This window comes from Salvelinus sp. IW2-2015, unplaced genomic scaffold, assembly GCF_002910315.2.
Source record: "Salvelinus sp. IW2-2015 unplaced genomic scaffold, ASM291031v2 Un_scaffold862, whole genome shotgun sequence".
NCBI lineage: Eukaryota > Metazoa > Chordata > Actinopteri > Salmoniformes > Salmonidae > Salvelinus > Salvelinus sp. IW2-2015.
This window is the reverse complement of record NW_019942632.1, coordinates 284,160-311,186: the sequence shown is the minus strand read 5'-3', so window position 1 is coordinate 311,186 and position 27,027 is coordinate 284,160. Positions and strand designations below refer to the sequence as shown.

The following is a 27,027-nucleotide window of genomic DNA, read 5'->3' as shown; positions in this document are numbered from 1 at the left end:
TTTGACATTGTGTTGTTATTTCGCTGAACACTAGATGGTTTAATTGTATTTTTTGGCAGTGAAACAAGGCTACTCAGGCAAGAATAAAAACTCACCCAAATGTATTGCCCCGTTGTTTGAAAATTTTTGAAAATGTGAAGATTTTTTATTTTTATGTGAATCACATTTTTATTTGGCGTACCCCAGACGGCATTAAGTGTACGCCTGCAGACTACCTGCCGTAGAGGAATGGAAGGCCAATGGTGACTTTAAAACAGTTACAGAGTTTAATGGCTGTGATAGGAGAACACGGTGGATGGATCAACAACATTGTAGTTACTCCACAATACTAACCTGAATGACAGAGTTAAGGAGGAAGCCTGTACAGAATACAAATATTCCAAAACATGCATCCTGTTTGAAACAAGGCACTGAAGTAATACTGTAAAAAATTGTGGCAAAGCAATACACTTTTTGTTCTGAATACTGAGGCTTATGTTTGGTGCAAATCCTATACAACGCATTACTGAGTACCAGTCTCTATATTTTCAATCATAGTGGTGGCTACATCATGTTATGGGTATGCTTGTAATCATTGAGGACTGGCAGAGTTTTTCAGGATAAAAAAATTGGCAGAATAGAGTTTAGCACAGTCAAAATCCTAGAGGAAAACCTGGTTCAGTCTACTTTCCACCAGACACTGGGAGATGAATTCACCTTTCAGCAGGACAATAACCTAACTGGAGTTGCTTAAAATCCAAAAATATGTTTCCACTTTGTTATTATGGGGTATTGTGTGTAGATGGGTGAGAGGTTTATTTTTGATTTAATCCATTTTGAATTCAGGCTGTAACATAACCACATGTGGTAAAAGACAAGATGAAATACTTTCTGAAGACACTGCATGTCAGTATCTCTCCTTATCCCTTCTCTGAAGGAATATTTGTGATTCTCCAGTTGATTTACATCACCCAGAGGGAATTTATCCACTTGCTCAGTCAATCAACCAATCATTATGATCTAGAGTGATTGTTTTATTAATTTACAGTACATTTTGATGAAATAGTGCTGGAATAAAATAGAGCCATGTTATTGTTTGTTTTTATCACCACTTATTGTGAAAGATGAAAGGTAATTGAAAGATGAAGACATAACACTTAATCATCCCTTTCATACTGCTTGATATCAGTACATACATTTGAAATATATCATTGTGTCCATTGGTTAATGAAGCTAACAACGTAAAAATATCCCTGGGCAATCAAGAACATTTACAGAAAAAGGCAAAATTAAGACATTAAAATGTATTTACTTGGATAAAGTTGTTTGCAGTTAGCCAGTTAGGCAATGTGTGGATAGGCTAAAACTGTGATGCCAATGCAGAGTAATGATTTATGAGATCTTTGATCATGAACAATATATAATTCAGTTATAAACTGTTATTTTGGATTGTTTTACTCCTAACCAGGGATGGAAACTAAGGATTATGGGCACTGGTCAGCCTGACTAGTAGACTGCATTTTTTAAACATGTGTCATGCAATATTTGAAAAGACAAAATGTCACTAACTGTCAGTGTCATGTGTTCATGAATGTCTAGGGAAGCCATGCTTCCACAAACATGGTTGCCAAGGAAAAATCACCATGAAAAGATAATAACATACAAAATATTTTATCTTTTGCCTCTCTGTTTTTCATAAATGTCCTACAATTTGCAGGAAGCTGAATGTATCTCACCGGAGAAAGCATCCAAGCGAAGTCAACAGCTGCCTGGTCAAAAAAAGAGTGACATTGTTGCTGCACGTAGCATTGAATGCAAGGCAAGCCAGCGAGAATTTGGCCTCCCTTGATAAAACAAATATGAAATAATAGCTGTGAATGGTCCTGGCGGACCAAAAAAAGTACAAAGGGAAGCCAGTTTGGATTTGGCTTCACACCAATCACATCAGAAGCCAAACGTCATTGACAGAAAACTTGAATTGTTGCATCTCATTGTGTTGTTGTCCTCCGGTGGCTGGCTAGCTGGCTAACATTGTCCCTTTATTAAATTAGTCATGGATGGAGATAAGGATTTGGACTTCAAATCAAATGGTATTAGTCACATGCGCCGAATACAACTGCTTACTTACGAGCCCTTAATCAACAATGCAGTTTTAAAAAATATGGATTAGAAGAAGAAATAAAAGTAACAAGTAATTAAAGAGCAGCAGTAAAATAACAATAGTGAGACTATATACAGGGGGTACCGGTACAGAGTCAATGTGCGGAGGCACCGGTTAGTTGAGGTAATATGTACATGTAGGTAGAGTTATTAAAGTGACATAGATGAAAACAACAGAGAGTAGCAGCGGTGTAAAAGAAGGGGAGAGGGGAGGATGCAAATAGTCTTGGTAGCCATTTGATTAGATGTTCAGGAGTCTCGGGGGTAGAAGCTGTTTAGAAGCCTCTTGGACCTAGACTTGACTCTCCGGTACCGCTTGCCGTGCGGTATCAGAGTTAACAGTCTATGACTAGTGTGGCTGGAATCTTTGACAACTTTTAGGGTCTTCCTCTGACACCGCCTGGTATAGAGGTCCTGGATGGGAGGAAGCTTGGCCCCGGTGATGTACTGGGACATACGCACTACGCTCAGTAGTGCCTTGCGGTCGGAGGCCGAGCAGTTGCCATACCAGGCAGTGATGCAAACAGTCAGGATGCTCTCGATGGTGCAGCTGTAGAACCTTTTGGCGATCTGAGGACGCATGCCAAATCTTTCAGTCTCCTGTGGTTTTACTTAATTTTCCGTACTGGCCAATAATTATAACGGTGATTCTGATTCAACCATAGGTGAAAAATATGTTTAAAAAAATAATAATACATTTAAAAAAATGCATTGTGCCCCTGGCCTGAGGATGGAAGTTGAACATGTAGCTAGATGTAGTAGGCTAATGTGAACTAGCTGGCCTGGTGCACTGTTGCCCATGAAAGGACGTTTGGCTAGCGAACAAGCGTTTTAGCCATGCAGCCTAGGACAACAAAAACTACAAGTGTGTATGACAGAGTCATAAACCATTTAGTCAACATGAAAGAGAGGAGGATGGCATTGGTGTTTCTCTACATATTTTTTCTACTTGCACGAACCCTCACACACACACACACATACAGAGAAATCAGTACCATGGACAGCCACATCATATTCAGCTGACATTGATTGGACTAAATCATTTTTGTTATCTGTGGTTGTCACTGTGTTAGACGAAGCATAGATGAGCCCTACAGTGGAGGTGTCATAATACCCACACAACCTAGCAGTCAAACAGGGAAATGGTACAAATCATTTTTTTCCACCACTCATTTTTCCAATAGAGAATTTTAAAATAAGGTCTGTGTTTCATGTATGCTTACCCTGGCGTGATGTTTTGATAACCATGTAAATCTCTCTCGGACAAGGTGACTTTTATCAATATATCGGGTCTATTTATTCTCAGATCCGAAAATACTGATTACTATCAAAGTAGACATCATACAAAACTACAAATCCCTGCTCCTTCAGGTCATCTCTAGCTGACACTTTTGCTAACAGTTATCATGTCAAATTAAAACTTGCACAAAACAATTAACAACATTTTCAATTTAAAGAAGTTTAGTGAATTTATCCATTACTAAATTGAGCTAACATTAGATTGTTAATCCAGAGATTCTTACCTTAGCCTCGATTCAGCTATCTCGTTCATATCATCATGGCATTTGTTGTTCTTTATGATAGCCACATTTGCAACTACTTAGCATTTCATTTTTTGCGGGGGGGTCAATACAGGAGAATACATTGATGAAGTCACCTTTTCCCAGAGAGAATTACACGGTTATCAAAACTTCATAGCACTTATTTTAAGTGTTTCTAAAATCCACCATGGGAAAAATGGTGGGAAAACTATTGGAACCATTTCCTTGTTTGACCGCTAGGTTTTATGGGTAATAAATCAAATCAATTTGTATTTGTCACATGCACGGAATACAAGAGGTGTAGTAGACCTTACAGTGAAATGCTGAATACAACAGGTGTAGTAGACCTCACAGTGAAATGCTGAATACAACAGGTGTAGACCTCACAGTGAAATGCTGAATACAACAGGTGTAGTAGACCTTACAGTGAAATGCTGAATACAACAGGTGTAGTAGACCTTACAGTGAAATACTTACTTACAAGCCCTTAACCAACAATGCAGTTAAAAAAAAATGTTTAATGTAAAAATAAATAAATAAGTACAAAATGTAAACAACAAACGGTTAAAGAGCAGCAGTAAAGTAACAGTAGCAAGGCTATGTACAGCGGGTATGTGAGGGGGCACCGGCTAGTCGAGGTAATTGAGGTAATATGTACTTGTAGGTAGAGTTTAAGTGACTATGCATACATAATAACCAGAGAGTAGCAGGAAGGGTTGTGGGGAAAATGTGAATTGTCTGAGCAGCCATTTGATTAGCTGTTCAGGAGTCTTATGGCTTGGGGTAGAAGCTGTTAAGAAGCCTTTTGGACCTCGACTTGGCACTCCGGTATTATGACTCATACTGTGGTCCTCTATGGTGGTAGAATAGTGGAGGAAGTGTTTTCTTTGCGACTTGCGGTAACTCTCCATGGTTCTAAATCAGTAGTTGTTCCGTTGTCCGAAAATGCCGGAAACATGAACCTTCCTTGACCATGCTGTAGGCCATGTACAGTGCCTTGCAAAAGTATTCACCCCTATTGGCATTTTTTCTATGTTGTTGCATTACAACCTGTAATTTAAATTGATTTTTATTTGGATTTCATGTAATGGACATACACAAAATAGTCCAAATTGTTGAAGTGAAATTATTATTATATATTTTTTTTTTATATTCTAAAAAATAAAAAAACGGAAAAGTGGTGAGTGTATATGTATTCATCGACTTTGCTATGAAGCCCCTAAATAAGATCTGGTGCAACCAATTACCTTCAGAAGTCACATAATTAGTTAAATAAAGTCCACCTGTGTGCAATCTAAGTGTCACATGATCTGTCACATGATCTAAGTGCATATATACACCTATTCTGAAAGGCTCCAGAGTCTGCAACACCACTAAGCAAGGGGCACCACCAAGCAAGGGTCACCATGAAGACCAAGGAGCTCTCCAAACAGGTCAGGGACAAAGTTGTGGAGAAGTACAGATCAGGGTTGGTTAAAAAAAAAAAATATCAGAAACTTTGAACATCCCACAGAGCACCATTAAATCCATTATTAAAAAAATGGAAAGAATATGTCACCACAACAAACCTGCAAAGAGAGGGCCGCCCACCAAAACTCACAGACTAGGCAAGGAGGGCATTAATCAGAGAGGCAACAAAGAGACCAAAGATAACCCTGAAGGAGCTGCAAAGCTCCACAGCGGAGATTGGAGTATCTGTCCACAGGACCACTTTAAACCATACACTCCACAGAGCTGGGATTTACGGAAGAGTGGCCAGAAAAAAAGCCATTGCTTAAAGGAAAAAATGAGCAAACACGTTTGGTGTTCGCCAAAAGGCATATGGGAGACTCCCCAAACATATGGAAGAAGGTACTCTGGTTAGATGAGACTAAACTGAGCTTTTTGGCCATGATGGAAAACGCTGTGTCTGTCGCAAACCCAACACCTCTCATCACCCAGACAACTTCAAACATACACTCTGACCCTGTTCAATGAGTCAAACTGATTAAAGAATCCAGCAGTACCAAAAACACCCTCTCTCTCTCTCTCAAACACACACACACACACACTAAAAGTAAACAATTGTTTTAATAGTAATTTCACAGGCTTTTTCACCTGGGAATTATCTGTAAACAATGTTTAACTTTTTCACTGTCTGTATTTCACCTGTTATAATTTGTGCAAATAAATGAAACTAATTTGAATCTATAGAGCAGCTTGAGGTGATACAGTCTACTGTGTGCTGAACCCACCTCTGTTCTCTCTGTCTCGTTCTCTCTGTCTGTTCCTGTCTGGGTTATGTCTGTTGTGGTCTCAGTTTCTTGTATGTTATTGTCTCCTCCTCTTCTGTTGCTCTCTCTGTCTTGTCTTGTGGGTCTCTCTCCATTTTATCCTACTCTTCTGTTGATGTCTCTATTTTGTCGGTTGTGTCTCTCTCCATCTTATCCTACTCTTCTGTTGCTGTCTCTAAGTCTTGTCGGTTGTGTCTCTCTCCATCTTATCCTACTCTTCTGTTGCTGTCTCTAAGTCTTGTCTGGTGTGTCTCTCTCCATCAAATCCTATTATTCTGTTGCTCTCTCTGTCTTGTCTTGTGGGTCTCTCTCTCCATTGTATCCTACTCTTCTGTTGCTGTCTCTAAGTCTTGTCTGAAGTGTCTCTCTCCATCAAATCCTATTATTCTGTTGCTCTCTCTGTCTTGTCTTGTGGGTCTCTCTCTCCATTTTATCCTACTCTTCTGTTGCTGTCTCTAAGTCTTGTCTGGTGTGTCTCTAGTTGTTCATCAGAATGGGGTCAAGGGGAAACAGCTTGTTTTGGGGTCACCTAAAGTATCCCCTAACCCTATGCTGCTGCTGTTCTCAAGGGCCTGCTGTTTTCATCTGTCTTCCTCCTTGGCTCATATGCAAAATAGCAACATGTCAGTAGTTTGTTTTAAATTTACGGTGTACTGACATGACCAGGGCAACTCAAATGTAAAGACAAATTAAAGGGCACATATAACAGAGCAACACAACTCCAAACATGACAGATAAGAAGCTACAATGATCCTATGCCAAGAGTATTCAACACTTACCCTACGAGGTCCAGAGCCTGGTCTATTTCGATATGATAATTAATTGCACTCACATGGTGTGCAGGTCTAAATCAGTTAGAGGGGAACAATAAAAATAAAATAAAAACAGTGGAACTAGCTTCGATGTCCAGAGTTGAGTTTGAGGGCCGTAAGCTATATGAATATAAAGGCACCTTAACCCCCCAAAAAATAACTGTAGAATGGAATAAGTTAAGCCTCCCGAGTGGCGCACCGGTTTAAGGCACTGAATTGGAGTGCTAAACGCGTCATTACAGACCCGGGTCCAATCCCAGGCTGTGTCGCAAACCGGCCGCGACCGGGAGACCCATGAGGCGGCACACAATTGGCCCAGCGTCGTCCAGGTTAGGGGAGGGTTTAGCCGGCTGGGATGTCCTTGTCCTAGCGGCTGGGCGCATGCACGCTGATTTCGGTAGCCAGCTGTACGGTCTTCCGGGTTAAGCGAGCAGTGCTGCTTGGCGGGGTTGGAGGACGGATGGCTCTCAGACCTTCGCCTCTTCTGAGGCAGTGATGGGACAAGACTGTAACTACCAATTGGATATCATGGGAAAAAGTACAAAAAGAAAGGAATATGTTATGAGACCTCTACCAGCTAATGAGAGATTGACATTTGAGGACACATATTTAAAGTCAATGTTTTGTTCACCTACAATCTAACCACAAAACTGGACATATTTCCCCCTCTCTTTCTGGCTGCCCTCGCCTTTCCCTTCTAAGTTCAAGTTTGTTTACTTGTCATGTACACGTGATAAACATGGAGTACACATTGCAATGAAATGCTTACATACAGGATAACCTCTTGACAAAGCAACAACAATAGAGAAAGTAATTGTGATGGCCACTCCAATACCTTGACTTTGTTATCCTTAAGCCATTTTGCCACAACTTTGGAAGTATGCTTGGGGTCATTGTCCATTTGGAAGACCCATTTGCGACCAAGCTTTAACTTCCTGACTGTCTTAAATGTTGCTTCAATATATCCACATAATTTTCCTTCCTCATGATACAATCTATTTTGTAAGGTGCACCAGTCCCTCCTGCAGCAAAGCACCCCCACAACATGCTGCTGACACCCTCGTGCTTCACGGTTGGGATGGTGTTCTTCGGCTTGCAAGCATCCCCCTTTTTCCTCCAAACATAACGGTGGTCATTATGGCAAACATTTATATTTTTGTTTCATCAAACCAGAGGACATTTGTCCAAAAAGTACAATCTTTGTCCCCATGTGCAGTTGCAAACCGTAGTCTGGCTTTTTTATGGTGGTTTTGGAGCAGTGGCTTCTTCCTTGCTGAGTGGGTTTTCAGGTTATGTCCATATAGGACTTGTTTTACTGTGGATATAGATACTTTTGTACTTGTTTCCTCCAGCATCTTCACATGGTCCTTTGCTGTTGTTCTGGGATTGATTTGCACTTTTCGCACCAAAGTACGTTCATAACTCTAGTGAGACAGAAAGCGTCTCCTCCTGAGCGGTATGACGGCTGCACGGTCCCATGGTGTTTATACTTGCGTACTATTGTTTGTACAGATGAACGTGGTATCTTCAGGCGTTTGAAAATTGCTCCCAAGATGAACCAGAGTTGTGGAGATCTACAATTTTTTTCTGAGGTCTTGGGCTGATTTCTTTTGATTTTCCCATGATGTCAAGCAAAGAGGCACTGAGTTTGAGAGGTAGGCCTTGAAATACATCCACATGTACACCTCCAATTGACTCCAATTATGTCAATTAGCCTATCAGAAGCTTCTAAGCCAAAACATAATTTCTGTAATTTTCCAAGCTGTTTAAAGGAATCAACTTAGTGTATGTAAACTTCTGACCCACTGGAATTGTATACAGTAGAATTATAAGTGAAATAATCTGTCTGTAAAGAATTTTGAAAATTACTTGTCATGCCACAAAGTACATGTCCTAACGCCGACTTGCAAAAATATAGTTGTTAACAAGAAATTGTTGGAGTGGTTGAAAAACGAGTTTTAATGACTCCAACCTAATGTATGTTAACTTCTGACTTCAAACTGTAATAATAACAAGACATTGCCAAGCATATTTACTTGTAGAATGGGTAAACCTGTGCTAACTCTGCTGCTGCGAATGACTTTCAGTCTGTTCTGCACTCTCCACCTCATTCACTGCTGCTTGTCAACCTGTTCAACCTGCTCGTCCTGTTCAACCTGCTCGTCCCTGTTCAACCTTCGCTCGTCCTGTCAACCTGGCTCCGTCCTGTTCAACCTGCTCGTCCGTTAACCTGCTGTCCTGTTCAACCCAGGGTGCTCGTCCTGTTCAAGCTGCTCGTCCTGTTCAAGCTGCTCATCCTGTTCAAGCTGCTCATCCTGTTCAAGCTGCTCATCCTGTTCAAGCTGCTCATCCTGTTCAACCTGCTCGTCCTGTTCAACCTGCTCGTCCTGTTCAACCTGCTCGCTTTTTTGCCTCTCTTGGAGGAAGTTGAGAATTTCCATATTTGCTCTGAGTGACAGGCTTTACTGAGTGAGGACATTGACATCTAACCAATTGCTGTATGGGTGGGGAAGGGATTAAGGGTCCACTGCATTGTGGGTCCACTGCACTGTGAAATCACAGCAGTCACTCCAGGGCTTCTTTCTGTGCTTCCTAGCGCAGTATATTGGATTGTTTATTTGTGTCTTAAAAATGTGTCAGTAAAACGTAAATGATACACGGCATTGCGCAAGACTTAGTGATGTAATGTGGGATAATGTAAACTCAAATCCGACTGGATAAAATCAAATAAAAAAATACTTGTTCTTAAAAAAAGTATTTTTCATTGTTCTACTCCTGTCTAACCTACTGCATCCATCCTGTGTTCCAGATCGAGGACATGCAGTGGCCTAATGGACAGACAGAGATCCCCAGCTCTGTGTGCAGTCAGCCCTGCAAGACAGGAGAGAGGAAGAAGACAGTGAAAGGCATGCCGTGTTGCTGGCACTGTGAACCCTGTGATGGCTACCAGTACCAGTATGATGAAACATCCTGCAAGCTGTGCTCCTACAGCATGATGCCCAACCCCAACAGGTGACAGACAGGAACACTATAGAAATAAGTTAAGGCTTGCAAAATTACACGAACGTTCCCAAAATTCCCAGGGATTTCTCTAAGACCTGGGACTATTGGGAAGGTTTCAGGAATTGTTTAACCCTAGAAAATTCTATAACGTTTTAGTGCTATCCTTGATAGAGTAGTATTAAAAAATATATATGTTTTACAGTGCAGTACAGTACTGCTTGTCTTCTTGTCATCAGTATGTGTATTTTTTTAATTGTCAAATAAAACATACTTAATCAATCAATCAATCTATTAAAAGGACGGCATGTCAGCCCATCCCCATTGTGAAGCTGGAGTGGCACTCCCCTTGGGCAGTGATCCCCGTCTTCCTCGCCATGCTGGGCATCATCGCCACCATCTTCGTCATGGCAACCTTCATCCGCTACAACGACACGCCCATCGTCCGTGCGTCGGGCCGTGAGCTGAGCTATGTCCTCCTCACCGGGATCTTCCTCTGTTACATTATCACCTTCGTCATGATCGCCAAACCCGACGTCGCCGTCTGCTCATTCCGCCGGATCTTCCTGGGTCTGGGCATGTGCATCAGCTACGCCGCGTTACTCACCAAGACCAACCGGATCTACCGGATCTTTGAAGGAGGTAAGATGTCGGTGACAGCACCCAGGCTGATCAGCCCGACCTCCCAGCTGGCCATCACCTCTTCCCTCATTTCCGCTCAGCTACTGGGTGTCTTCATTTGGTTCGGTGTGGATCCCCCTAACACCATCGTCGACTACGACGAACAGAAGAGCATCAACTCAGACCAGGCTAGAGGAGTGTTGAAATGTGACATCACGGATCTGCAGATTATATGCTCGCTGGGTTATAGCATCCTACTCATGGTCACGTGTACGGTGTACGCCATCAAGACGCGGGGTGTCCCGGAGAACTTTAACGAGGCCAAGCCCATTGGATTCACCATGTATACCACCTGTATAGTCTGGCTAGCCTTCATACCCATTTTCTTTGGGACAGCGCAGTCCGCAGAAAAGGTAAGGTTGATTTCAGATTGTTTCCTATTATTATTATTAATTATTATTATTATTATCATATTGGGCCTAAGTCTAGTCCTGGGCTAAAAAAACGTAATATTCTCCATTGAAAGTGCGTATTTGTCCAAGACTAGGTTTAAGCTGTGTCTGGGTAACCAGCCAATTAAGTCATATTGGATAATTTTAATTTTAACACTGAGGGGAGGTTACCCGGTGGCAGTTGGCATATTTACTTGCACACTTTAATACTGGTTGCACCAATGTGCCAACACAAGACTTGGCATGGCAAATGAGACAAAACACTTGATTTTATATGTGACCGGTTAGAGGATCTAAGCCATTAGACAACACTTCCTACTTCACAGTTGGACCATTCTTTAAAACATTTTTTTGCAGAAATGCCTTCTTGAACATGTTGCTTAAATTACAAACTTGTATGGGATCCTTAAATACGAATACCATTTTTAAATGATGAGTTTAGCCAAGGAAAAAGCACAGAGCCAAACAGAGGATCCATCCTGGCTAGTCCTGATTGGCTGAGATAATGGAGTTGTTGCCGTGAGAATTCCTGATTGGTCTGTCATGTCACAGGTTGCTTTCTATAATGTAATGGGTGATTCCCTGGTCAGTATATAGATCATCTTTGCAACCGCAGATATTAGGAAATATATAGATATGTACAGTATTGCTACAGCTCTCAAAGACATTGACAGATTGTTGCCATGAATTTAGCTGGGTTTAATTAGAGAGACTACTTTCTGGAGGACAATGCAATGCTGACTCACATGTGTTGACGTGTGGTTGGGAGGGGGCTGAGGTTTAAGAGATGGATGCGGCTAAGACTTAAGAACGATGATGCTGAATCGGACGTAAACAACATCTTTCAAAGGCTATTTTATAGTCTCTTAACTAAAGCTAAAGCTAAAGTTTATCAACTTTTAAAGCAGCACGACATAACCATATTTCCCTCAACTACAGTGGATAAGAAATTAACTTGCATTTGCTATAAGCCTCAATAGAGAAATTCAGACAGATATGCCATATTGCTGTGTGTGTCAGATGTCCATGTCCAGGCCATTAACAGTCTGATGTTACTATAATTGGTCTGTTTGCTAGCTGAAGGCAATCTAGACTCTCTTTCACCTCTGTAAGAGGATCAGCTCTTGTTTATCCATGGTTGCGTCCAAAAAGTTACCCCATTCCCTGTATAGTGTACTACTTTGGACCAGGGCACATAGTGCTTTTTGGGATACAGCTTGTGTCTGAAATTAGCAGAAATAATAAGCTATAATATGGATGCATGGCGATGGTACATTTCTTTTTTTTAAATTAATTGCTCAGTTTAGGATCATGGTGTACGATCATTTGTGTTTCTATATGAACCATATTTCATTATCTGACGTTTTGTCATTATGGTTGTTTGTCTTTCTTGACCACTGGCTGTGTTTGTTCTCTTGTCTTGCTAGTTGGCCTTTAAAACCAATTACATCTAAAGGAAATGTAAAACTACAACACCTGGGTGGAATACAGGTTGTGAAGCCGACTGTGAGATTGCCTTGTACATTCCAATCACAGTGTAGTCAGAGACTCTGTTTAATTGTCTGGGAGAAACCATCTGTTTTATCAGTGTTACAATAGATACCATTATTATCAGTGGTGGACTGGCTTGCTGGTATTTCGGGCAAATGTATTGCCTTACCTCCCTTATCTTACCTCATTTGCACATGCTGTATATAGATTTTTCTACTGTATTATTGATTGTATGTTTGTGTACTCCATGTGTAACTGTGTTGTATGTGTCGAACTGCTTTGCTTTATCTTGGTCAGGTCGCAGTTGCAAATGAGAACTTGTTCTCAACTAGTCTACCTGGTTAAATAAAGGTGAAATAAAACTTTTTTTTTTTAAATGCCAGATGGGCTAATCCAGTTTTAACCTAGTGAGCCTGTTTAACTTATTGTTTTTTTTTGCATAAAAATAATCATTATCTGGCTAATAATGGGGTCCTCAAATAATAAAAAATGGGCCAGTGTATGCCAGGGCTCATTTCTGTTCTTAGTCCGCCCCTGTTTACTATTGTATTTAGCATTTCCCAAATTCTTTGGTGTAAAAACGGCTTAAGTGCTCCCGAAAATAGGTGTTAGAAATGTACCCTGAAGCGCAACAGAAAGGGGTTCAGAAACGATTGTGCCTTTACAAATTCCACCGGCAAACCAAAAAGGATTTGCAATGCAGCTGAAGGCTGGCTGAGTCTAGTGAAAATGCATTGTTTTGTACAATAGGGTGCTGTAACTCCACTACCTGCTTAATCTGCACCCCGACGGGCACACTACATCATACACTGACTATACAACACATTAGATAGACCATGTGAATCCAGTTGAAGCCCAGATCCCACTTCAATCAGGTAGAGGAAGGAGAGGAGACAGGTTGTAGAAGGATTTCTAAGCCTTGAGACAATTGAAACGTGGGTTGTGCACTTGTGCCATGCAGAATGCGAATGGGCAAGACACAAATTGTAAGTGTCTTTGGTAGTAGGTGCCAGGCGCACCGGTTTGTGTCAAGAACTACAAACACAGCTTGGTTTTTCACGCTCAGTTTCCCGTGTGTATCAAGAATGGTCTACCACCCCAAAAGGACATCCAGGCAACTTCACACAACTGTGTCAACATTGTCCAGCATCCCTGTGGAARACTTTCGACACCTTGTAGAGTCTATGCCCTGACAAATTGAGGCTGTTCTGAGGGCAAATCTTATACACATCTAGATGTGTATAAGAGACAGGTTAAAAGTAGTGCACTATAAAGGGAATAGGGTGTCATTTGGGAGCTGTATACTAAAGATGATATACAGTCCTGGGAAGAGAAGAGAGAGGCTCATTAGGGCGACAGTCTCATTTGTCCGGTGGAGCAGTGTGTGTGTGTATGTGGAGTGTCTGAGCTTGTGTGTGTGCATGCGTATGTCTGTGCGTGTGCTGCCTCGTGCTGTGTGAAGGCCTGACGTCAGCAGCACAGCCAAGCAGAGCCTAGGCATGCAGGCAGGCACCCCAACCCCAGCAGAGTGGAATTGTAACACCCTGGCCTTTACTGCTTGTCATTACTTACCTGGCTGAGGTTGGGCAGAAATACTGATGACGATAGAGCAGTATTCACAACGTTCTGAAGAAAATCCCCACCTCTCCACCCAGCTTTCAATCGCCTCCAGCACACGGGTACTGTTAGGGCGAGTGACTGAGTGACACAAGTCGTTATTTTTTTTCTTTCTTGTGCTATTTTGCTATTTGCCTCACGACTCCTGCATGCTGTTGTTGACTATGAACTTTCTTGTTTACCCAACCGTAGTACCCGCTATGTTTCCTTCCACACTCTGGACTGGTTACATAGATTTGTTGGCCTCCCATCCAATTCTAACCAGCTCTCGCCAGCTTTAAAGGTGACCGAGATGTTTCCCATCCGAAGACGTTCGGAAAAGTTGTGCATACATTATGATGAAATGTTTTGATGTTTTTGTTCATTTTTGTCACTGTCTATTCCCCCGTCGCCGGTTTACTAACCACCGGTCCTGGCAACCCATCATTACGCACACCTGGCAACCCGTCATTACACACACCTGGCAACCCGTCATTACGCACACCTGGCAACCCATCATTACGCACACCTGGCAACCCATCATTACGCACACCTGGCAACCCATCATTAACGCACTACCTGGCAACCCGGTCATTCACACACACTGGCAACCCGTCATTACGCACACCTGGCAACCATCATTACGCACACCTGGCAACCCATCATTACGCACTCATCCTGGCAACCCATCATTACACACACCTGGCACCCCCATCATTACGCACACCTGGCAACCCATCATTACCACACCTGGCAACCCATCGATTACGACACCTGGCACCCATCATTACGCACACCTGGCAACCCATTCATCACTACACCTGGCAACCATCATTACGCACACCTGGCAACCCATCATTACAGCACACCTGGCAACCCATCATTACACCCACCTGGCAACCCATCATTTGCACACCTGGCAACCCATCATAGACACACCTGGCAACCCATCATTCGACACCTGGCAACACATCATTTACGCACACCTGGCAACCCATCATTACGCACACCTGGCAACCGATCATTACGTACACCTGGCAACTATCATTACGCACACCTGGCAACCCATCGTTACGTACACCTGGCAACCCATCATTACGCACACCTGGCAACCCATCATTACGGACACTGGCAACCATCATAACGTCCACGGCAACCCATCATTACACACAACTGGCTCATCATTACGCACAATGCGCCTCATCATTACGCACACTGTGCTCATCATAAGCACACCTGGACTCATCATACTTCCCTGATTACTCCCCCTTTATTTCGCCGTCTGTTGTCATCAGTCCTTAGGGTTATTGATTGTCTCTCATGTTCAGTACGCTTCCGATTTTTTTAATCGGTTCTTAATAAACTCACCTTCTGCACGTGTTTTCTGTATAGTAACAGTTGTGGACTTCGGTGAGGATTTTTTCGGGCTGTTCGGCCACACAAATGTTTTTCTGGAGGCAAGCAGAAGTTCGGAACTGAAATCAACGCCCCTTGGTCAAGAGTAGGAATTCTTCAATAAAGTATTTTGTTGTCATTCGAACTGTTATGCTGATGAATGAGGACCCAAAAGCGACGTAATAGTAAAGAGTCTTTATCCAGTATTAAACAAATAATGATTCTCCTGGATATAATCAATGGTAATCCAAAACAGGAAACTGAAATCCTCTCGTCAATAGAGAGGAACGACTGGAGACGCGACCACAGACTGCAGGTCGCTTCAGGAAGGCACAGGCCGTAGCTGACATAGACACCTGCTCACACGCAGCATCTGAAGAAGGCAGAGAACACGACAGGGCGGAAACAAGAGCACAGGACAGCAACAAAACAAGAATCGACAAGGACAGGAGCGGAAAACAGAGGGAGAAATAGGGACTCTAATCAGAGGGCAAAATAGGGGACAGGTGTGAAAGAGTAAATGAGGTCGTAGGGAGAATGAGAAACAGCTGGGAGCAGGAACGGAACGATAGAGAGAGAGAAAGAGAAAGAACCTAATAAGACCAGCAGAGGGAAGCACAGGGACAAGACATGATCAAAGACAAAACATGACAGTACCCCCCACATCACCGAGCGCCTCCTGGCGCACTCGAGGAGGAACCCTGGCGGCAACGAAGGAAATCATCAATCAACGAACGGTCCAGCACGTCCCGAGATGGAACCCAACTCCTCTCCTCAGGACCGTAACCCCCCAATCCACTAAGTACTGGTGACACGTCCCGAGAACGCATGTCATGATCTTCCGTACCTTGTAAAAGGAGCGCCCTCGACAAGGACGGGGGGGGGGAGGGAAGACGAACGGGGCGAAGAAAAGGCTTGACACAAGAGACATGGAAGACAGGGTGGACGCGACGAAGATGTCGCGGAAGAAGCAGTCGCACAGCGACAGGATTGACGACCTGAGAGACACGGAACGGACCAATGAACCGCGGAGTCAACTTGCGAGAAGCTGTCGTAAGGGGAAGGTTACGATGGGAAAGCCACACTTCTGACGGCGACAATACCTAGGACTCTTAATCCTACGTTTATTTGCGGCCTCACAGTCTGCGCCCTGTAACGGCAAAGTGAAGACCTGACCCTCCTCAGGTGCGCTCACAACGTTGGACAAAAGCCTGAGCGGAGGGAACGCTGGACTCGGCGAGCTGGGACGAAAACAGAGGAGGCTGGTAGCCAAGACTACTCTGAAACGGGGATAGCCCGGTAGCAGACGAAGGAAGCGAGTTGTGAGCGTACTACCCAGGGGAGCTGTTCTGCCCAAGACGCAGGGTTCGAAACGAAAGGCTGCGTAATATGCGACCATCGACTGATTGGCCCTTTCTGCTTGACCGTTAGACTGGGGATGAAACCCGGAAGAGGACTGACGGAAGCACCAATCAAACGACAGAACTCCCTCCAAAACTGTGACGTGAATTGGCGGACCTCTGTCTGAAACGGCGTCTAACGGGAGGCCATGAATTCTGAACACATTCTCAATGATGATTTGTGCGTCTCTTAGCGGAAGGAAGCTTAGCGAGGGGAATGAAATGTGCCGCCTTAGAGAACTATCGATAACGAAGAATCACAGTCTTCCCGCAGACGAAGGCAGACCGGTAATAAAGTCTAAGGCGATGTGAGACCATGGTCGAGAAGGAATGGGAAGCGGTCTGAGACGACGGGCAGGAGGAGAGTTACCTGACTTAGCTGCCGCGCAGTCCGAACAAGCAGCACGAAAGCGCGTGTCCCGCTCCTGAGTAGGCCACCAAAACCGCTGGCGAATAGAAGCAAGCGTACCCCGAACGCCGGGGTGGCCAGCTACTTGGCAGAGTGAGCCCACTGAAGAACAGCCAGACGAGTAGAGACAGGAACGAACAGAAGGTTACTAGGACAAGCGCGCGGCGACGCCAGTGTGAGTGAGTGCTTGCTTTACTGTCTCTCAATTCCCCAGACAGTCAACCCGACAACACGCCCTTCAGGGAGAACCCTCGGGGTCGGTAGAACCACAGAAGAACTAAAGAGACGGGATAAGGGCATCAGGCTTGGTGTTCTTATTTCCGGACGATAGGAAATCACGAACTCGAAACGAGCGAAAAAACAACGCCCAACGAGCTTGACGTGCATTAAGTCGTTTGGCCGAACGGATGTACTCAAGGTTCTTATGGTCAGTCAAACGACAAAAGGGACAGTCGCCCCTCCAACCACTGTCGCCATTCGCCTATGGCTAAGCGGATGGCGAGCAGTTCGCGGTTACCCACATCATAGTTGCGTTCCGATGGCGACAGGCGATGAGAAAAGTAAGCGCAAGGATGGACCTTATCGAACTGGAAGCGCTGAGACAGAATGGTCCCACGCCCACCTCTGAAAGCGTCAACCTCGACAATGAATTGTTTAGTGACGTCAGGAGTAACAAGGATAGGGGCGGATGTAAAACGCTTCTTGAGGAGATCAAAAGCTCCCTGGGCGGAACCGGACCACTTAAAGCAAGTCTTGACAGAAGTCAGAGCTGTGAGAGGACAGCCACTTGACGAAATTAACGAATGAAAACGCCGATAGAAATTAGCGAAACGGAGAAAGCGCTGCAACTCGACAGTGACTTAGGGCGGGCCAATCGCTGACAGCCTGGACTAGCGGGATCCATCTGAATTGCCTTCAGGCGGAAATGACAGAACCGAGAAAAGTGACAGAGGAACATGAAAGGGCGCACTTCCAGCTTTCACGTAGAGACAATTCTCTAAAAGGCGCTGGAAGTAACGTCAATGACGTGCTGAAAGAAATCTGAGGGAGGGGTGAAAAAATCAGGATATCGTCAAGGTAAACGAAACAAAAATTTCAGCATGTCTCCAGTATCATTATAAATGCCTGAAAGACAGCTGGACATTAGCGAGACCGAACGGCAGAACCGGTATTCAAATGCCCTAACGGAGTGTTAAAACGCCGTTTTCCACTCGTCCCCTCTCTGATGCGTACGAGATGGTAAGCGTTACGAAGGTCCAACTTAGTAAAGCACCTGGCTCCTGCAATCTCGAAGGCTGAGACAACTAGGGGAAGCGGATAACGATTCTTAACCGTTATCCTTCAGCCTTCGATAATCACGCAGGGGCGCAGAGTACCGTCCTTCTTCTTAACAAAGAAAAATCCGCTCCGGCGGGAAGGAGAGAAGGCCCACGGTACGGCGTCAGCGCCGCAAGAAACAGACAGATAATCCTCGAGAGCCTTACGTTCGGGAGCCGACGAGAGAGTATAGTCTACCCGAGGGGAGTGGTCCCCGAAGGAGATCAATACAACAATCATACGACCGGTGAGAGGAGGGAGGCTGGCTCGGGACCGACTGAAAACCGTGCGCAGATCATGATATTCCTCCGGCACTCCTGTCAAATCACCAGGTTTCCTCCTGAGTAGAGGGGACAGAAGACACAGGAGGGATAGCAGACATAAAACACTTCACATGACAAGAAAGTCCAAGATAGGATAGAATTACTAGACCAATTAATAGAAGGATTATGACATACTAGCCAGGGATGACCCAAACAACAGGTGTAAAAGGTGAACGAAAAATAAAAGGAAATGGTCTCACTGTGGTTACCAGATACTGTGAGGGTTAAAGGTAGTGCTCACATCTGATACTAGGAGAAGACTACATCTAAGGCGAACATGGGCGTGGGTCCCTAACTGTCTGAGAGGAATGTCATGTTTCCGAGCCATGCTTCGTCCATAAAACACCCCAGCCCCAGAGTCTATCAAGGCACTGCAGGAAGCAGCCGAACCGGTCCAGCGTGATGGACGACAGAGTGACAGGATCTTGATGGAGAGACTGAGTAGTAGCGCTCACAGTAGCCCTCGCTTACTGATGAGCTCTGGCTTTTACTGGACATGACATGACAAAATGTCCAGCAGAACCGCAATAGAGGCAAAGGCGGTTGTGATTCTCCGTTCCCTCTCCTTATCGAGATGCGAATACCTCCCAGCTGCATGGCTCAGTCTCTGAGCCGGTGGGAGGAGATGGTTGAGATGCGGAGAGGGGAAACACGTTAACGCGAGCTCTCCCACGAGCTCGGTGACGAAGATCTACCCGTCGTTCTATGCGGATGGGAGTGCAATCAAAGAGTCCACGCTGGAAGGAACTCCCGGAGAGAATCTCATTAACCTCTGCGTGGAGTCCCTCCAGAAAACGAGCGAGCAACGCGGCTCGTTCCAGTCACTGATGCAGCAAGAGTGCGAAACTCTATAGAGTAATCCGTTATGGATCGATCACTTGACTGAGGGAACCAGGGCCAGGAAGCTCCTTCCCAAACTGAAGCGATCAAAACCGGATCATCTCCTCTTTAAAGTTCTGATAATCGTTAGAACACTCAGCCCTTGCCTCCCAGATAGCTGTGCCCACTCCCGAGCCGACCAGTAAGGAGTGATATGACGTAAGCGATCCGAGCTCTCTCACTAGAGTACGTGTTGGGCTGGGAGAGAACACAATATACACCTGGGTGAGGAAAGAAGCGACACTCAGTGGGCTGCCCAGAGTAACATGGGGTTATATTAACCCTAGGTTCCGGAGACTCGGAAGACCAGGAAGTAGCTGGTGGCACGAGACGAAGACTCGGAAACTGTCCAGAGAGATCGGAGACCTGAGCGGCCAGGGTCTCAACGGCATGACGAGCAGCAAACAATTCCTGCTCGTGTCTGCCGAGCATTGCTCCCTGGAACTCGACGGCAGTGTTGAGAGAATCCTAGTCCGTGGTCCATCTTGGTCGGATTCTTCTGTTATGCTGATGAATGAGGACCCAAAGGCGACGTAATAGTAACAGAGTCTTTAGTCCAGTATTAACAAATAATGATTCTCCTGGATATAATCAATGGTAATCCAAAACAGGAAACTGAAATCCTCTCGTCAATAGAGAGGAACGACTGGAGACGCGACCAGACTGCAGGTCGCTTCAGGAAGGCACAGGCCGTAGCTGACATAGACACCTGCTCAACGCAGCATCTGAAGAAGGCGAGAACACGACAGGCGGGAAACAAGGACACAGGAAACAGCAAACATCAAACAAGAGATCCGACAAGGACAGGAGCGGAAAACAGAGGGAGAAATAGGGACTCTAATCAGAGGGCAAAATAGGGGACAGGTGTGAAAGAGTAAATGAGGTCGTAGGGAGAATGAGAAACAGCTGGGAGCAGGAACGGAACGATAGAGAGAGAGAAAGAGAAAGAACCTAATAAGACCAGCAGAGGGAAGCACAGGGACAAGACATGATCAAAGACAAAACATGACACGAACAAGAGACGACTCGTTTTCATGCACATTTTGTTCATTGAGAATTACTGCACCAAACATTTTAGTTCGATGTAAAATTGTGTAACTAAGATGTCCTCGGCAAAAACGGCTTAATTAATGACCGATTTCTTGAGTCATCTTAGATTAATTCAGACTTTATTGAGGAAGTGTATAACTGGCAAAGACATCTCAAACTAGACAAACAGTTCTCTTGCCACTTTTTTTCTCTGTCTTTTAAGGGAGTATGTGAGAGCACACTTGTTGGGTTTGTCTAGCCGAGTTCGGCAAGGCTCCACCCGAACTGAGTGGAGGGGAGTATTTTTTAGGGGTATGATATTTATGCCTAAGTGAATATGGGACCAAATACTTACCTTTTTCTACTTTAATAAACATGCTGTATAAGTTAATTTTTCCCAATACTTTTGGTTTTAGGGACTATGTGCTGTAATTTCTAAATGGTTCACCCGATGTGGATAACAATACCCTCAAATTAAAGCTGACAGTATGCACTTTAACCTCATAGACATTGCATCATTTCAAATCCAAAGTGCTGGAGTATAGAGCCAAATTAAGAACAAATTGTCACTGTCCAATACTTTTGGAGTTCACTGTATACAGTCAGGTCCATAATGATTTACACCTTTGATAAAGACATGCAAAAAAATACCTTATGCAATAAATAATACAAATACATATACTGAGATATATAATATTCAAATTTTTGGGGGAGAATTATATTATTTTATACTAATACAATTGCTCAGAGTAAGAGATTAGTTTTTACAAGTAATTTCTAGAAAAACATAGGAGTAGAAATGATTGCCACCCTTGTTTTCAATACCTCGATTATAACAACCATTTTCTAAAATGATTTACGAGATTAGAGAACACATTGGGAGGGATCCTTTGCCCACATACAAGTACATATGTGACTTGCTCTATCATAATCAGTCCCATTGACCCCAAAACACATTTGGAATTTTATATAATTCTGGAAAAAGGAGAATATTAATCTTTCTAATGAAACCAACATGATCTATCTACTCTAAATATCAAACAATTTACATACTATTACATGTAACTCGCTTGAGTTTGAGAAAAACACAATCAAAGTCTGCAGTTACTTTAAAAGACAGTTATTTAATATAATTAAAAACAACTATTTACTTAATACAAAACACAGTCTATGAAATCCATTGATATGACTGTTGTTATTTTTCTCATATATATACACACGCACAGGCGACATATAAATGACATCTTGCTCTAACTATATAGACATAGCGTCTGTCTGCATCGTTGTCAAGCACACATGTGCACGTATTGTATATGCATACACATGCACGCACATATGTGCATGTGTATACGTGCACACATTTGTACATTTGTATACATACAATCACATATTATTTTCACACATGTACACACACAGAACATATTACGTATGACAGAGAAACTCTGACGCTGCACATGTTCATGCCATGTGCACACAAACATACATCCCATGTAGACCTGGAACATATCATGGTTGTGGTCCGTACCATGCTAGATATGGAGATAAGGCTTGGTAGGATAAATAATGAATAAATGACCACGTTAAATAACATCTCTTGTAAGTACGTCACAGAGAATGTGTATAGATGTGCCCAAGCAACCCTCTCACAAACCAAGGACCTTCACTTTTATAACAATCACACAGAGTAAACGACATACAAATAGCTAAAACAGGTGGAGTGGGTTAGAGATAAGAATGGTCAGAGGGCTAGACGTCCCATCAGAGACACCTGTCGACAACTTCCGGTGAAATTGGAGGGCGCGCAATTCAAATAAATAATCATAAAAAATTATGGATATTAAACATGTAGGTACATACAAGTGTATATCGGTTGAAAGCTTATATTCTTGTTTAACTGCACTGTCTGATTAAAATAGGCCTTACAGCGAAGCATGCCATGCGATTGTTTGTGGACAGCGTCCCGCATCAAAATATTTTTCAACAGTTTTCATAAATTCACAAATAGCGATTAAATATTCACTTACTTTTTGAAAGTCTTCCTCTGACTTGTCATCCAAAGGATCCCAGCTATAACATGTAGCGTCATTTTGTTAGATAAAATCCATCTTTATATCCCAAAAAGTGAATTTAGTTGGCGCCATCGATTTGAGTAATCCACTCATTCAACATGCAGAGAAAGAAATCTGAAAAACTACACCTAAACTTTGTTTCAACAAGTCAAAATAATTTTTTATCTAGTCCTCAGATACCCTAAAATGTAATTAAACTATAATATTTCATACGGAAAGAAGTATGTTCAATAGGAAAGCAAAATTAGCAGGTACGCGTCCTCTTCGTCGCACGCTCAAACACGGATTTCCAAACTTTTGTCATCATACTAAAACTCATACTTCTTCTTCATTATTCAAGGTACAAGCCTGAAACCTTGAACAAAGACTGTTCACATCTAGTGGAAGCCATAGGAGTTGCAAAATGACCCTATGCTTTCCATTGTAAGTGCATGGCTCTCAAAAAAAAGGAAAGTCTGGTTGGTTTTTCTTTGGATTTTCTCCTACCATATCAATTGTGTTATATTCTCATACATTATTTTAACATTTCTACAAACTTCAAAGTGTTTTCTATCCAATGGTACCAAGTATCAGGCAGTTTACTTTGATTCAGGCGGAAATCGAGAAAAAAGGACCCTAGCCTGAAGAAGTTTTAAGCTCTGGTCTCTAAAGCAGCAAATAATATGAGAAATGTTAAAGAAAATCTGACCACACAAGCGTCATCTATGAATCTGATTCGTGTGGGCTTTGGTTAGAGTCTTTGCCGCTCGTCCACTGGCTTGAGCTGACGAACATTTGATACAAATATAAGTATCAACATTTAGGATAACACTAACCACGAACACGCATCAAGGCACCACACAGAGTACCTCCCTCTAAAATCCAGGGATCTGTCCTGGGAGGAGCATTGTGTGGATATCGCCGAAGTTGTTGACAATAGTGGACGATTACCTGAATGTTCTCGTAGGACAGCACCCATTTGCTGGCAAACGACCAACACATCTCTACTTCCATGTTCCTTGTAGAACTATATTACTGCAGTGAACTGTTTTGTAGAAATTCCCGAAATCAGAAAATATATTATTTAAAACATGCCTTTAATATGTGCTGAAAGGCACAACGTATTCTCTGCTTTTCTATTTATTTTCCTGATGAAGCCTACTACTCATTATGTCTTAAATACCTCAGGAACTTGTTTTATACTGTTGCAGACCTAATAAATAACAGGAACTGTCAAGTCTAAGGAAAACTTACACGCGTAGGAACTTCAATGTTTCAATGTTTCTCTGCGGATTTCCTGGCTATCAAGGAACAATGATGTCCTCTATATGTCTCCTTTGTTTTTGTTTGCTCCTTTTGGACCTGACAGTTTCCTTGGAGAGGTCCATGGAACCAGTGATCTTACCAGTGAGCAGAGGTGGAAAAAGTACCCAATTGTCATACTTGAGTAAAAGTAAAGATACATTAATAGAAAATGACTCAAGTAAAAGTGAAACTCACTCAGTAAAATCATACTTGAGTACAAGTCTAAAAGTATATATTTTTTTAAATATACTTACGTATTAAAAGTACATTTAATTGCTAAAATATACTTAAGTATCAAAAGTGAAGTAAAAGTTGTCAAATATATAAAGACTAAAGTAAAGTACAGATACTCTAAAAACCTACTTAAATAGCTCTTTAAAAATGTTTTCTTAGTTTACTCTGAACCAGCTCCCATCACAACATCATTACTGTTTAAAATCCAGAGATTTCTCTCTCACAGGAATCTATCGATACAGAAGAAAGCTAAACTAGCTAGCTGCCAGCTAAGGTGTAGTCAGTGTGTCTATGTGTGATGGTGCGCGCTAATAGTGTTTCAATCGGTGACGTCACTCGCTCCGAGACCTAGAAATAGTTGTTCCCCTTGCTCTGTAAGAGCTGTGGCTTTTGTGGCGCGAAGGGTAACGATGCTTCGTGAGTGACTGTGGTTGATGTGTGCAGAGGGTCCCTGGTTCGAGCCCAGAGCCCAGGGCGAGGAGAGGGACGGAAGCTATACTGTTACACTACTGTTACATACACCAAGTGTGATTTGTTACAAGCTAGCATCCACCGAAACGATGTGAAAGTGCTCCGTTGCTATGTTTCATCCTACTTTTATAAGATTACACCCGACCTCAACCCAATTGAGATGGTTTGGGATGAGTTGGACCGCAGCGTGAAGGAAAAGCGGTTCTGGTGGCATGTCTTGCGGAGTATGAATCAGTGTCTGAGATGTGTGCTAGTAATTTGAACAGACACTTACATACCTCTCACAAAGACAAGTAGTGATGCAGTCAATCTCCTCTACTTTGAGGCAGAATAGATGATAATGATATTTCCTCTCCCTGTATATTTGAGTGCCAGCCTGTTCTTGGCCAAATGTAATTTGCCTATGTTCATGTGTTCATGTGTGATAAAACTAAGGCCTTATTTACTGACCTTGCCCCATTTAAGCTACCGTTGCATCAATATGTTTTGGCAATTTCAGTTTACAATCCAGAAGTTTAATCTCCTCAACTTGCTCAATTGCCACATTATTCATTAAAATATTTAGATGAGGTTTAGGTTTTAGCGAATGATTTGTCCCAAATACTCTTCATTTAAATCTCTTCATTCAAAGACTCAATCATGGACACTCTTACTGACAGTTGTGGCTGCTTTGTGAGATGTATTGTTGTCTCTACCTTCCTGCCCTTTGCTGTGGTCTCTGCCCAACAATGTTTGTACCCTGTTTTGTGCTACTGCCATGTTGTGTTGCTACCATGTTGTTGTCATGTTGTGTTGCTTCCATGCTGTGTTGTCATGTGATGCTGCCATGCTATGTTGTTGTCTTAGGTCTCTCTTTATGTATTGTTGTGTTGTCTCTCTTGTCGTGATGTGTGTTTTGTCCTATATTTATATTTTGTTAATTTTTATTTTTAATCCCTGCCCTCATCCACGCAGGAGGCCTTTTCCCTTTTGGTAGGCCGTCATTGTTAATAAGAATTTGTTCTTAACTGACTTGCCATGTTAAATATAAATATAATTTTTTTTCAATGCTTTTAGCTTTTTATATATTTAGGATATATAGATTATTACTTATTACTTACCATCCATTCTAGAACTGACTGCAGCTCTTTGTTAACTGTTGCAGTGATTTCACTTGCTGTGGTAGCTGATGTGTATAATGTTGAGACATCAGCGTACAATGTGTCACAGGCTTTACTCGATAGTAGTGGTAGGTCAAAAATATAAAAAAGTATGGGGCCAAGACAGCTACCTTGAGGAATGCCAAACTCTACCTGGTTTACGTTAGAGAGGCTTCCATTAAAGAAGAACACCCTCTGTGTTCTGTTAGATAAGTATGTAACTCTTGATCCATGATATGCTAGAGGATGTAACATCAAAACATATACGTTTTTCTTTCAGCAGCAGACTATGATTGATAATGTCAAGAGCTGCACTGAACTCTAACAAAACATCTCCCACAATCATCTTATTATCAGTTTCTTTCAGCCAATCATCAATCTTTTTTGTCAGTGCCGTAAATGTAGAATTTTCTTCCCTATAAGTAAGCTGAAAGTCAGTTGTTAATTTGTTTACTGTGAAATAGCATTGTATCTGGTCAAACACAATTCTTTCCAAAAGTTTACTAAGGGTCGGTAGAAAGCTGATTGGTCGGCTGTTTTAACCAGTAGTAGCTTTGCTAATATTGGTTTCTGGGATGACTTTTACTTACCATAGATTGAAGAAATGGCAAACCGGAGTGGCAATATAGTCTGAAACCATCCTCAGTCATTTACATCCATGTTTCAGTACCAGGTGATTTGTCATTATTGATAGACACTAATATTTTTTTTTTTACCTCTTCTACATTCACTTTACCAAATTCAAAATGACATTGCTTGTCTTTCATAATTTAATTAAGGAAGGTTGAGAGTTTGTTGTTGTAAATTAGCTAATCTTTCCAATGAAAAATGTGTTAAATTAGTTGGCAATATCAGAGAGTTTCATGGTGAGTGACCCATCTGAATCAATGAAGGATGGAGCTGAATTTACCTTTTTGCATAACATTTTTATTTAAGGTGCTCCAAAGCTTTTTACTCTTATCCTTTATATCATTTATCTTTGTTTCATAGTCCAGTTTATTCTTCTTTTTGTTTTGTTTAGTCACATGCTTTTCTCAATTTAGATTACTTATATTGACCATACTACCATTTCTATGGGAGATGATATTATTTCCATGTCCTCTCTTGCTGATTATGACAAGTAGGACAGGAGCACTAATAGACCCAGGCCGTC

At 42.6% G+C, this 27,027-nt stretch overlaps 1 pseudogene; it reads left to right on the top strand.

Moving 5' to 3' along the window:
• Positions 1-27,027, top strand: part of LOC112069034 (metabotropic glutamate receptor 7-like) — a 207,958-nt pseudogene that overhangs the window by 116,336 nt on the left and 64,595 nt on the right.